This window comes from Rhynchophorus ferrugineus, unplaced genomic scaffold (genome assembly GCF_030347505.1).
Source record: "Rhynchophorus ferrugineus isolate W39M unplaced genomic scaffold, kcgeb_rfMv2 rfM4, whole genome shotgun sequence".
Taxonomy (NCBI): Eukaryota; Metazoa; Arthropoda; class Insecta; order Coleoptera; family Curculionidae; genus Rhynchophorus; species Rhynchophorus ferrugineus.
This window is the reverse complement of record NW_027472583.1, coordinates 52,242,790-52,261,114: the sequence shown is the minus strand read 5'-3', so window position 1 is coordinate 52,261,114 and position 18,325 is coordinate 52,242,790. Positions and strand designations below refer to the sequence as shown.

The following is an 18,325-nucleotide window of genomic DNA, read 5'->3' as shown; positions in this document are numbered from 1 at the left end:
GTATGAATATATTGCGCTAATTTTACGGCATTGGCTAGAAAAATTGTGTATTCGAAAACGAGGTGGTGTATTTACCTTAACGGTACGGTGGTGTTCAATTCAACAAGTCATTACTTCCTTCCATAGAACAAAATAGTTTCAAAGTTAAACAAAATTTTCAAAAATGTATTATTTTAAAATTAAAATAAATTAATTAATAACCTTGGCTATAATTTAACCTTATATATAAAATAAGGATAAACCGAGAATAACGCACAATACAGAAATCAAATAATATAAATAATACCTTTATATTTTATATAATGAACTCAATGATATTATAGTATATTCAAAATAACAGTAAATACGCGTCATCACTATGTCAAGTGTGTTGCCTATCGCAATTTGTAAAGTTGTATTAAAATCAGATAATATTTTCCTTCTCATTTTATTCTAATTAAAAAGAGGCACAATGCTGTCTGACACGTACCGAATTAGTTTACAGAAGTCTTCTGGTTGTCAATCGCCCGCAAAATTCTACAAAACGTTAGTGATAATAATTACAGATTATAAACCGGCAAACATTGTTTTGGCCTTTGCTTGTTTTGTAAATTTTAAATCGCTGATTATTGTTAGTCAGACTAAAAATGCCGAAGCCCTTAAATAGCTGGAGCCAGAAACAGATTGCGTTTCTTATTAGTTACTTTGAACAGGAACAAGATAGTGAAGGCCCCCTTATTGCTGTGGTTTTTTATTGGAAACACTAAAAAAAGAGGTGTAGTGGAGCTTTCAGATAACACTTTTAAAAGAATATGATTTTTAAAAGCATATAATATTAAAATGAAGGAAGACTTATTGGTTCAATTTGTGAATTTAAATGAGACATAGTTATTACAAAATGGAATTTTGAGTCATTGCAAAGTCATGGCAAGATGATAATAAAACTAATAATAAGCCAACAAAATTTGATGGAAAATGGTAAACGTTATTTGATTAGGTTTCGTTAGTCATACTATTTATTATTATATTTATATAATATTTACTATTCATCGCAGATATATTGTTCGTCATTCTGGAAACATGCATGGTTTTATTTATGGCGCAGGGCAGTGTTTTCCTCTAAATCCAAGGGGGACTACCATTGGAGAAAAGAACAATAACATGTTTTTTCTCTGGTTTGAAAATCAGTTTTTATAGAATTTGGAGGAATCAATTAGTGGAAATTATATTTTCTAACATTATTTTATGTAGAACATAATTTTGTTATATGTCAAAGCCAAAATGAATTAAAACTTAAAGTTGATGCGGCAACATTGCCACGTTTTGACGTCATAAATGAGTTTACTGTTTTGGGCTATAGATATCTCAACAGTTTTAGCACCTGAGTGAATAGCGGCATTGATTGTATTTTACTAGAGTATCTAGAATTCACCTATCATACAAAATTATGTAAGCTTAAGTACCGCCCCTATCATCCCGACTTGATCGCTTCTCTTCATCATTTATTTCAAAACAAACTACTCTATTTAAATGGCAATACTTTGCTGGAAGGTTACTACAAAAATGTTTTTTCTCAAAATTATGTGGTTATTTTCATTAAAACTGTGGCGACCTCCACGATCTTTTAGGCCACCATGCATTTACCTACAACAAGTTTAAAAGTTGGCAACACCGGTGGAATGGCACCATGCAGTTCCAGGCTATAAAAAACCATCACGACGACGTCTCACTCTCTTTTCTTTTCTCTACCCCCTTGTAACAGTAGCACTTCCACAGCGCTACCGTACTTCCTTTACCTAACTTAATATCCTATCAATTCTCCTGTCAACCACATGTATCATTCAATAACGAAATAAAGAAGTATTTATTCAAGCAGTGTTTTTAGTCCTCGTGCAAATTCCTTCCAAAAATAGTAAGGAGTGTTCGGACAAACAATCGCATCGACTTCTTGACCGATCGACCTGGCCGACCCCGACGTGATCAAAGTGAATGTTATTCCACGGGATTAGCCTGATGGACAAAAACCACAGAAGCTCATCATGCATAACATCAACATATGAACCCTTGCATCACGAAACGGGACACGTAAGGCACCACACTTATAGGTACCCTAAACAAATAGGAACGGCCCAAGGCAAACGACGTCCTGCTACAACTTCGATGGTAGCTGATCCCGTAAAACTCCTCGCTCAGGTCAGGATCCCCATCTCACCAGCAGTCTCAGGGCGATTGTTTGCGTGATTGCGGTTACACTCCGGAACCTGCACCACATAGAGGTACATTCCACGGCAGTTCCACTAGGAGGGGAATCATGTGGAGACCGCCATGACCCTTTAGGCCACCACGCGTTCAGCTACAACAAGTTCAAAGGTTGGCAACGCCGGTGGATTGGTACCATGCCCTCCCAGGCTATAAAAGACCATCACGACGACGTCTCGGCCTCTTTTCTTTTCTCTACCCCCTTGTAACAGTACCATTCAATAACGAAATAAACAAGTATTTGTTCAAGCAGTGTTTTAGTTCTCGTGCAAATTCCTTCCAAAAATAGTAGCGAGTGTTCGGACAAACAATCGCATCGACAGCCATACATCTCGACCGATCGACCTGCCCGACGAACATACCTACAAAACTAAAGAGATCTAAAGAAAAAATTTACATGCAAACATACACTGTAACAAAATAATAACGATCAAATATATTAAATATAATGAGGATGATATCACAAAGTCAATACATAAAACAAATGGGTAAATATATAGAAAGTAATGCGTAGATGGAAATATAATATTCATAATGCCTCAAAAAAAATTAGTACTCTAGTAATTATATTAATTATAATAATGGTAATCATAAAATATTTGTTATTCGAATAATATATACAGATGCTTGTAATAGAGCCAAGAAATGCTGATTGTATTAGTGGCATTGATCAGTAGATTGGGGACACCAAAACTTGGGGAACCAAAAATACTATAATTCAAAAGGTCATCAAATACCGATTAGTAGACAAGGGCAATTCATGGTTGCAAATAATTTTATTTCAACTAAACGCTGTGACATAATGAATGGTGTGTTTGTATTATAAGCGTTTCAGTTAGATAATAATATTTATATTATGTTATATAATATTGTTATTTCTTGTATGGATGCCATCCCAAAAAACTCTATGTCCTTTGAGCAAAACCATCCATAGATCAATTTTCTAACTTCTTCGAAACTGGCAAATTGGCAAAAATGCAAGCGCGTGTCCCACTGATTCTAAAAGTTAATAGTCAGACTGGGCAAGGTCTAGAGAGTACGGCGGGTGTGATAATATGTCCCATCCAAGAGTTTTCAAAACTTCCTTGACGGGTATTGTTTTATAAGATGGCGCGTTATCGTGCTAGTTGTACAGCACTTTACCGTGTATCCGGGCCCATTCTGGATATTTTGTTCGATCAATGTATAGTTCAGATCGATCATTTGTTGTCAGTAGAGATCACCGTTTCACCAGATTTCAACAGTTCGTAATACTCCACGGCACTCTGGTCCCACCAAACGTAGATCTCAAACGTCTTGGTTTTGAAATCGATCGCTTGGTGATAAACATGATTTTTTGTGCAAAGGGTTTTCAAAATAAATCAATTTTTCATCACCTGTCACTATTTGATGCAGAAATGACTTATAATCATACTGTTGAAGCAGCATTTCACAGACGATCTATCTGTCATTCAATTGATGTGGCACTCATCTTCCCATCTTTTGTGCTGTACTTATTCTTGCTCATTGGTTGCTAATCGTTTCTCTTTTAATTCAAATACGATATTTATTACTTCTGCTAATTGTTTTTGTGTTTGGTTTTGGTCTTCATCCAATAACTCTTGCGGTTTCACACTTCATTAATTTTCATTCTACTAGGACGTTGTTTGCCTTACACATCGAAACCACCACTTTTGAATTTTCGTAACCACGCCTCACATGTTTTTAAGGTTAGATCATATTCACCGTAAGTTTCTGCCAGCAAATAATGACTTTCAGTGGCTTTTTTCTTTTAATTAAATAAGAAAAATAATTCTTGCAGAAATTGTCCTTCACAGTGTTACTTTCGGTTAGTATAATATGTATAGCCACAGAGATATAAACATTTAACTTTATAGGAAATTTTGAGGAAATTATTCGCGACGTCCAACATCTAGATTTCGCTACTTTTAACTTATTATTATCTGATCTGATTGGCTCATTTCGTTCTTATAGTGCGTTTATTAGTATACCTGACATAAGGATTAATACGTTTATATTTATTTTTAAAACGTTTAGAGATCAAGTTATTAGTTGATAAGTACATATAAGTCGGTAGTGCAATAAATAAAGTGATTTCTCGATCTAGAAACTGTTGTGTATCCGTTTTCGTTCGAGGAAGTATTTGTCTGTCTTTAAAAAATGGTTCATAATTTTGAAAATCCTAAACTGACTGCATGTTTGCTTACAGCAGCTTACAGCATGTTTTGTTGTAAGTTGGGGTAAGTTTTTTCACATTAATAATCATTTAAAATATAAAATATTAATATTTTAATTTTATAAACCAATCCCCTTTCGAAAGAAGCTACGCAAACGGCGATATACTTTCATTTTTGGATCAATTATTTGATACTTCATCAACCACTGAAATACTAACTACCGAAAACCTTTTAAGGGAGGATTAACCCAAGTTCAATACACTAGGAATTTTGGTGCAAAGCAATTCCGGACTTAAATAGTTATTGCGTTAAAAGAAAAAAATTGCGTAAGTATCCGAATAAATATATTGGCTTAAGACTACTTAACCAAGATTGTTTGAATTTTTTTGAATCTATTAGAGCTCCTGGATTCGGCTAGTATGTTTGAGAAATCATTTAAAGTGCTCAAACAGCAATACATTCAATCCTAACGGGGGTTGTATTACCAGAAGCAAAGCAATATCTCATGCCCCAGAAAATTGTTTTATTACACTCTCAGTAGGTTTTTAGCTATCTGTTTTATTTTATCCCGCAATGTTGCCACGTCGATAATGTATAAAATATACTTTTTGTCAAATGTCTTTAAAAAATGTAAATTTAAAACCTTTTAATTATACACTACATAATTATCTTTCGGGTAGAATGTTAAATATAATAAGACGCTTTGTACTTTTTGGACAAAACAAAAAACTCATAAAAGAAAATTAAAAATAAAGAACTCTAGTAGATCTTATTAAATTGATAGTACTAAACAAGTATGAAAAAAGGAAAAGACAGAAAAGATTATTTTGGTTTGTTCAGAAAGTTCACCGTTCACCGTTCACAGGTACCCGTAAAGGAGATATAAATTGACCAATCGAATTACTTGAATGGCTGATATAACTCCATGTCTCTTTTCACCAGAGACCAATGGATTGTGTTTTCTTGCTATTGCTCTATGAGTATAACAGGTATAGTTTTGAATGTTGATCTATCAAATAATAATGTTGTATACTTAAGCCCAGTGACATCTGTTGGAAAAACCGGTAATGACATTCCGGTACACCTGGTGTATTGACGACGGTAGCACTAAGCAACATTTTCATTGATATAACACATGGACTGAAAAGTCCCGGGCTTAACATATAAATGGCGCTAGTTTTATAGCATTCGCCACTTTTTCAGCTTCAAGTCTGTCACTGTTTCAGTTCCTTCAAAAGAAATCTGTTAAAATTTCATAATATTCTACTCAAATTTTATGAGTTATTGTGCTAAGAGTGGTACTATTGCTATTTTCAATACAATGGATTAAAAACAATTTCGTTTTTTTACATTGCTTGTTGATGGGAAAAAATACCGTTTAATATAGCTTGAAAAGTGTTATAAGGATTCCGCTCTACAACAATAAAACATTGGTTTGCTGGCTTCAAACGTGGTCTTAGAAACACCGATGATGCAGAACGCAGTGGACGTTCAAATAAGATAGTAAAGCCAGAAAACATTTTAAAAAATTCACAAAACCGTTTTGAATGATCGAAATGTGAAGTTGTGTGAGTTAGCTAACATCTTAAAGATATTGAACGTGTTGGTTTTATATGGCATGACCATTTGACTATGAGGAAGCTCTTTTCAAAGTGTCTAAACGTAACAAACCGGAATTTTGGCGTCGATATGTGAGAATGGATGAAACATGGATCCTTCACTTCACTCCGGAATCAAAACGATTATCATCTGAGTGGACAGCAACTGGTGACACGCCTATTTTGAGGCAAAAGATCAATCGTTCTACGAAAGTGGTATTGAAATGATAGAGTGGAGCTGAAATGTTGGTGTGGCTCTTGATGGAGATTACGTTGCTGAGTAAACCTAATTCTGAACAAAAAAACGCGTTTTCTAATAATAATCGCCCGGAAATTTTCAGCCAATGTATTATATATTTTTATTCACGTATCGTCTGTTTGTTTAACTATCTTTCGCATAGATTACTAACAATATACCTAAAATTACTTACAAAAATAATACTTAATGTGATATATAAACGACCATTCTTACAAACATGCTTTTCAAGCCGAGATCATTAATACCAACCGAATTAAAAGCTCCGAAGATCTACAAGTTTTTTCGAACTGCCTGCAAGAAAAAAGATCGTAAATGTTGTAGTTCTAGCGACGACGAACTGGTTGAAGGCCGTTTAGGCATTCGTTCGTTTTTCACCTTTCTTAAGAGGACGTATCAGCGAATTGAAGCGTTATGTTGATATCATAATATTTACGTTATTATGTATTTATTCTAATATTCTCTGGTCACCAATGAGAATAACATGTTATATTGTTTGTAAATATTAACACATTTAGCTAAGTTCTCACTTAATTCTTCAGTAGTTTTGATAAAATTCATATACAATAAATTATTTATTTTTTTTAACACGAGGGCAGTTACTTTACAACATAATCTCCTTACATAATCCAACTTAATATAGTAGGCTTTCTCCAGGTCCTGAATATAGGCATTTGTTTCAATTATAACTTCATCATTCGACCCAAATTTCGTACCGCCCAGCTGTTTCTTAATGTTTTGAAACAGAAGATAGTCGCAGCGACCTAAATATGGAAAATATGCTGTATGGGGTAACAGTTCGTAGCTCAATTTATTGGATTTTGTTATGGAGAATACATACGTGGGCATTGATGCATTTCCTTGATGGAACACTTTTTTCTTCGCTGAATGCGGTCGTTTTTGCTTCAAAATCAAAAAAATCCCAATAATTGTGATTCAATATAATCGATATGAATAGCACTGTGTTCATCCCAAAAAAACTGTGGCATACCGACGAACACAACTTGGCCTTCCTTGATGCACGTTCATCTCGTATGTACTTGCTCAGTTGAGCATAAAGCATCAGTGCTTTCATTCTTGGATCGTTCAGTATCATTTCATGATTTTTATCGACGACTTCTGGTGTAACGACCTCTATTAGACGACCTGAGAGTTCTGAACGAAAAAACTAAGTGAAACCATTTGTTAACCATTGAAGTTGAGTAGTCCATAATGCATAGTCCTCATAATATTTATCAAACTTTTCTTCGGTTTCTGTAATGGTTATTTACACAAAAAAAAAGTATATTTTCCGTTTTTAAAAGAGCAGCTGTTTAAAAACGCTCTAATCCACAGATTTTTTTTTGATTATTAGATTATTTTAAAATATTAGAATTGGTTTACAGAGAAGGTTTACGCCTAATGTTTGGTAAATTTATTCAGAGAAGTACATTTTAATTTTTCAACATGCTATCAGTCCGAATGTACTAGATATTAGATGTTCATTAATTTATTCTGATCATTATTTTACTATAAAAAAAGATTTATTTAGGAAAATTGGTCTAATATTAAAATATTCTCCATCATTTTCTATATTTTTCCCGTCTTTCTGGCAACAACGTTATACCATGTCGAATGAAAGATGCTGACTTATCAGCTATGTTTCATTCTTCACAGCTTTTAAAACCTGTGGCCAAGTTTTGTCATGCAAAACGTGAAATGCTTTACAGACTTTTCGATGGTAATTCGCTGATGTTGCTCTTTTTTTCAACAATTCATCGATCAATTGTTTAATAAATGTCTGCAGTAATAAATCCATTCACTCCTAGACTAACCAATCGAATTTAGCAGTTAGGTTACGTTGTGTAATAGTTGTTAACATGATTAAGATACATGCAGTTACCTTGAAAGTACAAAAATAATTTAGTTTTAAAAGTTTAAAATATTGAAAATAAGCCTTTTTAAATTCTAATACAGAATACCCAATTTAAAATAGATTTTGATTGGGTTAAACTCAATACAACATAAACGCGTTAAAAATTATATTTCAAAATATAATTTCTCTTCAGTTTTTCCATTTCCATAAAATAAAATCTGAAAATTTTAAAAAATAAAAAAAATGTTAATAATTAAGCTACTAGTTAATGAGTAAAGACGAGACTAGAATAGGTACAAATAAAAACTATTAAACCAAGAAAAAGGTAAGGTTTTATGAATATCATTGCAGATGAACGTTAACGCTCTGAATATGTTAATAAACTAAACTGAGTCGAGATATATCATCGACGTATGTCGATAAAGTAAATTTAAAACCCTTCAGTTGTACATTCCATAATGATCTCTCGGATAAAATATTAAAAGTACTAACAAGGTGTGCTATATAATTTTGAGTAAAACAGAACAAATCAGAATATTAAGATGGAAAGACTCAAAATTTGATTTCAGTATCAGAAAACAAAAAGGCAGAATTCTGATAGATCCCATTAAATTGATGGCACTAAACGAATATGAAAAAGGACAAAGACGGAAGAGATAATTTTGATTTACAATGCAACAAAGTTTTTTGCTTATGGTTTTATATATATGTATATATATATATATATATATATATATATATATATTTATTGTTACAGATTATATTTATATTTATTTGTTTTTAATTATATTTATATGTATATTTAATTAAATTTTATCTAAAAAATTTATATCAGAAATAAATTGTTTTTTATTTAAATTTCATTGGTCAATTAAACATGACGTCAAAAGTGTCACGTGCCAAGCATTACTAATGAGCCACTCAAATGTCTTCACAGTAAAAGATGTTTCTTACAGGTGTCTATAATGGAGATTTAAATTGACCAATCAAATTACTTGAATTGCCTATTATGGCGCCCTCTGGATGTTGGGTAAAGCAAAACTTTGCACCAGAGTGCCCTATTGAGTTGCATCTCTATTACTCTATGAATTTAATTTAATAATTTCTTTATTTCTTCATTTAAATTTGATATTCTTTGACCCCTTGACTTTTTGACCTGAAAATTAAAACATTGTCCTTGAATTAATTCAACTATACAAAAAATATATTTGCGTTTTCAGTGCATCAGTTCCATATGAAATAATGTTTTCCAAAAGTGCCATCATTAATAGTTATATCGGAAACAGACTTTCTGAAAATATATTGTCTAAAGTTACAATAAGATATTTGGAATATTTTTAATAAAACTCCATATTTAAATTATTAACAATAAAACGTCTATTTATGTTAGTTTAGGTACATTAAGTACAGCATCCGATTATTTCTATTAAACTTTCTGATAATAAAACTTATAATCTAATAATATATTTATTGTGTTTTGCTGGTTGCAGATACCTAAAAATAATGAAATTATATATCGATTATTGAAAATTATTTTATCGATTATGCCCGAGACTAAACAGAATCCACAATTTGAGCATGTAACCAAAACAAGACCACTTCAGAGGATAACCAGCGACAAAGCGATAGCCGAAAAACAGTAAACAATATTCCTGTTCTGTAGAATTTTGCTTTGACCTTTCGGAAGGTGAAGGTCGACCGTATAAAATTCTGAAAGGTTCCGATACACATAATGTTACATAATGAGTCGTAAGCAAGCTTCAAAATTAAATTTTAATTTGGGTCGGGCCATCGCAGAGCCATAGAGTACTGAATAAACCTCAAATATAATGGAATTAGATACGAAGTTGTTAATTAACTAAATTACTAGAATTATATTTTGGGATAAAGTATCGTACAACAGGATACATTACTCCACAACATCTCCGAGTTTGGCGCATCCGTATATACAGCTTTATTTATTTATTTTTTTTATCGTGATTATTAGATGTAATGTCGAATATATCAAAATAGGGTCAGGAAGTAAATAAAAATGGTAAAATTTTGGAAATAACACATTTTATTTAATAAAGTATTGAATAAAACTAAATAATTTAATTTATATAAACTCAGGTATTCTATTTTTATAAAAACACCATATTATACATCATCATTATTTTTATAAATAAAAATTCACAAATACTATAAATAAATGACTTAATGTTGGAACTATATATAAGGAGGGAACATTTTTTGAAATAACACATTTTATTTAAAAAATATTAATTAAATGAAGTAATAGAAATATATTCTATATGCCTTTCTATTTTTATAAAAACACCATATTTAAATGATCCAAATATGATCAACTATGATCGCTACTATTCTTGATTCACAAATCGCATTAATGAATTGACTACCTCGAGCTTTTGATTAACGTATTGTTCATTTACTAGCCTAAAATGAATGAATTATCGTACATTTAAGCTGAAAGACATCTCGGTCAATACATTATCATTTTTACAAAACAATAGTTTATTTACCTATACTCTGATATAAAAATGCATTGTATTTTCCTTGCATTCGATCATTAGGGTGTCGCTGATAAATTTATATTTTGTTTATTTTATCCAGGTCTACTTTTGTTAGCAATTTAATTATTTCAAAGTATCACTGTACACTCTTCTTACATCTTAGCAAAAGGCCGTCTAATTTCTTCTCTGATTCTCTGAATTTTACATTCTTCGACTTTTACTCTCAACGAATTCTAACTATAAAATCTTATAAAACAAAATTTAAATCATTACGGAAATATATTATGTTTAAAATAAATGTCTAATTATCACCACTTACTACAGTTTTTGCTACTATTCTTGATGGACAAACCTCATTAATGACTTGACTAGTTCCAACACAACAAAAATCATTTTCTTCTCTATTCTTGTTATCATTAAATTTTGGCATGTGTTGATACCTATTCCAGGTCGTTGAAAATGATGTTTTATCAATTTGGCAGCTAAAATTACCACTATGAATAAAATTGATGCTGTTTGGATTTTATAACTTTTAAAAATTTAACCCTACATTCTGCACTTACACTTCCCTATATTAAAACCAATATTTGTTAGACCACCAAGAATAACATAACAATTTAATTATTATTACTATAGAATTATTAATGTAACACATAAATCTAAATATTCTAGATTATTTGGATTACTTTTGATTGGGGAAATGATGATCTGTTCACAATACTATAAGGTATTCGATCACAGTCATAAATCTACTCAGACATGTGATGCCGGTTGAAATCTAAAGCTGCCAAAATTGGTCCCACCACCGAATTCATTATGCTCGCCAGTTTTTAGGATGGGAAATGATTCTAACCATTCTTTAATGATTCTCTTGGTCAAGAATTAAAAGTATAATAGTTGTTTCCAAATGTTGTTACTTGGTGCAACGTATACTGCAAAGGACAATTTCATAAAAGTAGTTTGGTAACATTCAAATTAGTAATCGTAATTGTTTAACAAAATCTGAAATAATTGCAGATAAAAGGATAAATTTAAACACTTATACACACAGTTATCTAAAATGATCGAATTATATATCAATTATTGAAAAGTGTTATATCGATTATATCCAACACTAAGCATAATCCAGAATTTTAACATAAAAGCCACCAGACAATACAATAAAATAAAGGAATTTTGTAATAAAATTAGTATCGGTAATTTGTTAAATTGATTTATTTTATAAGTACGAGCATAAAGTCAATATTCATCCATAATAGCCGAATCTTCTGCCGCCCCCGAAACCTCCGTATCCGCGTCCGAAACCTCCTCCGAAACCGGGGTATCCAAATCCACCTCCATATCCGCGTCCGAAACCTCCTCCTCCGAAACCACGTCCGAATCCTCCACCAAAACCTAGTAACAATTAGTAACACATAAATTAGTAATAATAATATAGGTTTTTTCGAAAATATTCATTTTATTTCCGCAATACAAAACGTTTCAGAATCGGTATTGCCGTTTTTGTAGTGTTCTCTAGATTTGAACAATCTGTCATAAAATTTGTGTCATGAACACATGTAGAAAATCAGCTCAGTGAATTATCTTTTCTATAAACATATGATAACTTAATTTAGTGACTATATTAGCTCAATTTGATGATCAAACAATGCTTAAGAAATTTACCAGGCACTATTTCAATCTTAAATATGCTCTTTATGCAATAGTTTAATAGGATATGATATATATTTATATTAAAGTCTTGAAAATTCTATTAACAAATGTTAGAATAGTGGCAATATTGGTCTTCTTTTAACATAAATGTGGAAACATATACTTAGAAGTTGAACAGACTTTTGAGATTCTTCTGAGACGAACGGGATTTTTTTTTTGTATATAAGGTCGGGAAAATATTTTCGGTATTTTCCAATGCATGGCTTTATAGTCGCGAGTAATGAGTAATGAAAGTGTCAGAATGGTCCTGTTTCAATTTAAAATTATTGATGTTGAGTAGTATATGAAATTGTTTTAACGCAGACCGACATATTTCAACTTGGGTTCTCTAGTAACTGATTATGAAAATGTTTTGGATCATTTACATAATACTGGTTATCAAAAGAAGCTCAAAGCTTGAGGCAAACTATGATGGAATTTATAAACTATAAAGTGAAAAATGTAATGGTTCATTTTGGGTTATATTTAATTGTTTCAAATAGAGATTAGAAATGGCCAATAAGAATTAGATTAGCTCTATTTATTTAGTTATTACAACGATTATTTTGTATATATTTTTTTTTTCTGTTAAACATATGAGTTTGATTATTTTTTCATTTTTATTGAGTTCTTCCTTTTTTATTTTTTGCAGGCGGTTAATTTTTTTTATTATAAATATTTTATTAATATATCTGATGGCTTAAGCTGAAATTAATTAGCCCTACTATTTTGTCCAAAACTTAACAATTTTATTCGATTATGTTTACTTTTGTCATGAATCCAACTGGAAACATTCCTCAAACATTTCAAAACTTCTACTATTATATAAACTTCAACTCAATTAGCATGTTATTTTAATATTTTTAGAAATATTCAATATTACCAAGTATACATACAGAGTAATTATTAGGTACGATCAGCCCTTTTTGTTTACTTGAAGTTACAATATGTCAAAATATGAAGAAACTTTCAAAATTTTGAGCATTTAATTGATGAGTATCAATTAACCAGAAAATATTTATCTCTTGTCATTGCAAATCTCAACAAAGTACTATAAGTATTTCTGAGATTGGTATAAACTGGAATATTTTGAATTTATGTTTTATTATACTACAAAGTTAACTTTGATTATTGATTGTTGAAAGTTGATTAATTACTGTTAACATCATATTTTTTGATTGTAACTTTCACTTAAATGTGACTAACTAATAATAAAAACAGCATATTGATATTATAATGTATTACGTACACAAATATGTCTAGACGTCACCAACGTTGTTGTTTACATCTTTGGATTTAAATAATAATTGTCACTCACTTAATTTGTGTTTTATTCATAAATTTAGTTAGCTGGCTGAAAATATCTAAATTTATTCCAACAAACCAAACTTAATTTGGATAAAAATTTTAAGGCATCGTGTTGCTTCTTTTCAAAAAAGTAGGATAGACAACTTTATCATTGTTAAGGATTTATTAAATTGGAACTGCAGTATTGAAAAATATATTATAATATCACTTGCACTATTTTTAACAGTGCAAGTGTTCTAAACCTAACTACAAGAATTAATAATTTGACAAATTATCTATTACGAAACTACATACATTTGAATATTAAAACACATCTGAAATTAATAATTAAGATATCATAAGCAAAGAGAAAAAACAGAAAAAGTTCGAATATATGTTGAAATGAAAGAAATAACCTAACAGATAAAACAAATTAATTTTGCAGAAAGGTTGTCTGATATTCCACCAGCTATATTCAATGGATATTGTATGGAATTGTTATTGGTCATGAATCATTATGATGTTATTATCAATAGGGGTTTGTTTTTTAGTTGCTCAAAAAGATCAGAGTTATATTTATGCGACTAATATATATTAACACTCACAAACTATGTTAATATCATAATATTTGAACTGCTTAAACGGAATACATTTAAAATATCAGAAACAATTATTTTTATAAACTAATTTTCTAAAAAGTAATTAAAATAAAGAATAGATGGTAAATTAGTATTGATTAAACTACTATTGATGATATTTTACTAATGCCTGTAATGTTCAGCAAAATATTGAAAGTGTTAAGAAGAAACCTATTATTTTTCCGAATATTAGGATCTACCATCTGGTAAATATTTATGGGTTTTAAATAAGAAATTAAATGTTACGACTTGTGATTGGAAAACTATTAAGGTAACTCCTAATCAAAAAAACATACTAATTTAGCAGAAAGGATCATACAAGAATTATTTTCCACCAACCTATTATTTCACTAAACTAAATAAACTTATAAATAAAAGCCTTGTAGTAAATGATTCCATAACACATTTCACATTTCGAATATAGAAAAAAATATTGATATGCATACCGCGTCCATATCCAAACTGAGGTTCAGCTGCTGGATTACAGTAACCAATAACAGCACAATAGGCCAAAACAAGTAACAGCGCCAAAGTGAGCTATGGTAAATACAAATTTTCGAAATAAAACATCTGCCTAGCGTCGTCACTATTCATCTGTTGACTTACCGATTTCATGTTGTCGATGTAGTACGAAAATATGCAACGGAAATGAATATGAAGACTGGCCACCAGGTAGTTTATATATAATCAGCTCTGTCTAGTCGGCAAACAAAAAAAATCGCACCCATATAAAGCTCGAGGCTCCAAAATAGACAAATATCAGGTTTGATCCGTTCCGACTTAGGTCATTGATACAAAAATAAGGCCAATAAGGACAATGGTGGTGTTTCTGTTTTTATTTGCGTCAATATTTGGAAAATACGCTCTAAACAAAAAGACTCATTAGCATCTGCACCTTGCAAGGAATCTGTTATTATCTCGAAATACTCGTAGATTGTTGTTTATTTGATAGGACAAATATATTAGCATTAATCGATCAGAATGAAAACAACAAAAAAACGCGACTATGAGAACGAGATACCACTATGTATCATTGATATAATTCGAATTTTATACGTTTTGATATTAACTCTTTTTTATCTGCATAAATCTCTTGATCATCATCAATTATCAGTTACGACATAATTTGTAACATTCGATGATGTCTGGTTTGACATCACAGTTTACGTTTACAAATTTGTAATTATAATTTGTAATTATGTTGTTACGTACATAATTTATTTAAACGTTACAGCAGCTTTAGTACTACTAGCTCTACCATCCACCCTATAGTCCAGGTCCGGCTCCCAGCGACTACTGGCTCTCTGTAGACATCAAAAGAGTGATCCCCGGAAGCGGGTTTGGTTTAGATAATGAGGTGATCGTTGAAATTTAAACCTATTTTCAAAAATAGTTCTGGAGAGAGGTACAAGAAATAAAGATCTATGGAGTAAATGAATTATGCGTTAACAAAGAATTTTTATTGTCGATTTTTGAGTGAGTGATGTGAGTGTTTTTTTCTATAAGAATAGGTGTCATATTCTTATTCGCCCACTAATAATTATTGTACTTAGGTCACTCATAATAATTCCAGCCCAAGACTTTGGCTTTATAAGAAAACACCCAACTATGGATCGAATTCATAGAGTAGGATATAATGGAAAAGTCATAAAAAGGAAGAAGATTTTGTTCTGTCTAGTTTTCCTAGATGTAGCCTTTTCGTAAGGAGTGACATGAGGTGCTCAATATTAAATGAAGATGCTATCCAGACAATTTAGAGAATCATTAAACTCGTATATACGGAGGGGAATGCCCATTGGTAATTGAATGAAATACTATCACAAGTGCCACAGAGTAGTGTATTGGGGTCGATCCTTTACACGATGTACACGGATGATGTTCCTTAGTTCCAACAAAGTACAATAGCTATCTTTGCTGACCATACTACCATCATGGCTGTAGGTAAAGATTATAAGAAAACAGCAATGAAATTGCAAATATCAGTAAACAATATTAACAGTTGGACCAAGCAGTGGAGAAGCAGTTGATTGAGACTAAATATGTCCACACCAAATTTATGTATCGAAAAGATCAACATATTCCTATCATAATTAATAATATACTTTACCAGGACGAAATAAAGCGGTCGATGTTTCCATCAACGTCTCCTGTGGAAATAAGGACCTGGAAGTTGGCGCTATAGAGGTTCCAGTCTGCATCGTTAAGTTACTATTTGGGAGTAGATTCTTGAGGAGGGTGGCACGGTAGTTAGGTTGGAGATTGAATTAGAATGGGGAAGTGATCGCTAGCTTGTAGGTGATCTGAGACTCTAAGACGTATTAGAGAAGAGAGATACACTGATTATAGCGACTCTCCAAATTTTCGATACCATTTTTGTAGTACGATTTGTTCTTATCTTCAAAATAGGGCTCAGTTTCGGCAATCACCTCTATATTCGACGAAAATTTCTTTGAAACACGAAATATTCGCGGGCCGCAGATCTGGATTTTTACCATCGTTTTCACTGACTTGTGACATGGTGCATGGTCTTGGTGAAGCAGCACTTTCTATTTTTTTTTAAATGCAGCCGTTTTTTCGGCGATTTCGTCCTTCAAACGGTCCAATCGCTGTTAATGGTTTTTCCTTTTCCGAAATGATTTTTTTTAAATGATGAGGCCATGTTGCATCCATTGTCACATATCGACGCAGAAACTCGGGTTTATTACGATTGATCACCTTCAAACACTGCTCCGAATCATCAACTCGTCATTGTTTTTGGTCAACAGTGAGCTCACGTGGCACCCACTTTCCACAGAGCTTTCTCTTATCCAAATATTCGTGAATGATATAATGTATACGTTCAGTTGATAACTGTGTCTCTATTTCATTCATTTCAATTTACGGTCATTCAAAATAATTTTATTGATTTTTTAAATGTTTTCGTCGATAATAATCACTTTTGGGCGTCCACTGCGTTCACCGTCTTCGGTGCTCATTTCGCCACGTCTAAACTTAGCATACCAATCCTTGATAGTTGATTTTCCTGGGACAGTATCCGGAAACTCGGCATCAAGCCAAGTTTTTGATTCAAATGTATTTTTTCCCTTCAAAAAGCAATATTTTATCAACACGCAAAATCCCTTTTTATGCATTTTTTTCACAATAACAAAAGTTGATTCACCCAAAATGCTATAATTTACAAACTAATGATCCGATAGTTACGGCTAACTAAAACAGGGCTAATTAGTGCTAACTTTTGATTAACTGTCAGTACCTGAAGGTCTCCATGTAGGTAATTAGTCCTATAGTATTTGGGTGCGCCCAAAATACCTCTCAGGGCTTTGTTCTGAAAAATTTGTATTTTATTTACGTTACTCTTTGCGGAGCAACCCTGTAATTAAACTCCATATGTCCATATAGGTTTCAGTATTTGCTCATATAATAGCAATTTATTATGTACTGATAATTGTGATTTTCTTCCAATTAGCCAGTATATTTTCCTATATTTCAATTACAGTTCTCTTCTTTTCTTATTTATATGTTCCTTCCAGCGAAGTTTTGCATCAAGATTTATTCCAAGATATTTAGCGTTGTTGTTATATGGAATGATAGTATTACTTAATGTTACGTAATTAGTACTTGTACGGTCTGTTTATAGGTGAACTACACATGTACAGATTGACTTTCATTAATTCTTATTTTCCAAGCTTGTGCCCAATTATTTATATTGTCACTTGCCTGTTGTATTTTCGTGAGGCTTATTCACTATTGTCTCCGACAGCTATAATCACAGTATCATCAGCAAATGTAGCCATCGTAAAATATTCTCCAATTGTGGTATCTCACAAGTGTAAAGTAGATAAAGCACTGGTCAATGTGTAATGACACTTCCTTGACTGTAACATTCTGTGACTCTAAACATTTTGAGTGTAACGTACAATTTTAATAGTTCGATGTGTTGTTTTGGTAGAATTTTCTGTAGTTTATGAACAAGGCCTTCATGCCAAACCTTATCGAAGGCTTGTGCTACATATAAGAATATAGCTGAGCATACTTTTTACTTTCGTAGACTTTTTCAATAACATCTGTTAT

General features: G+C 31.8%; 1 long non-coding RNA gene across 1 annotated transcript; it reads right to left on the bottom strand.

Moving 5' to 3' along the window:
* Window positions 1-11,834: 11,834 nt before the first annotated feature.
* LOC143196201 (uncharacterized) lies at window positions 11,835-14,987 on the bottom strand. Its single transcript, XR_013005686.1, has 3 exons — window positions 14,861-14,987; window positions 14,701-14,791; window positions 11,835-12,032 (listed from the first exon to the last, which is right to left on the bottom strand). It is a non-coding gene; the product is annotated as an uncharacterized LOC143196201 (long non-coding RNA).
* Window positions 14,988-18,325: the final 3,338 nt, after the last annotated feature.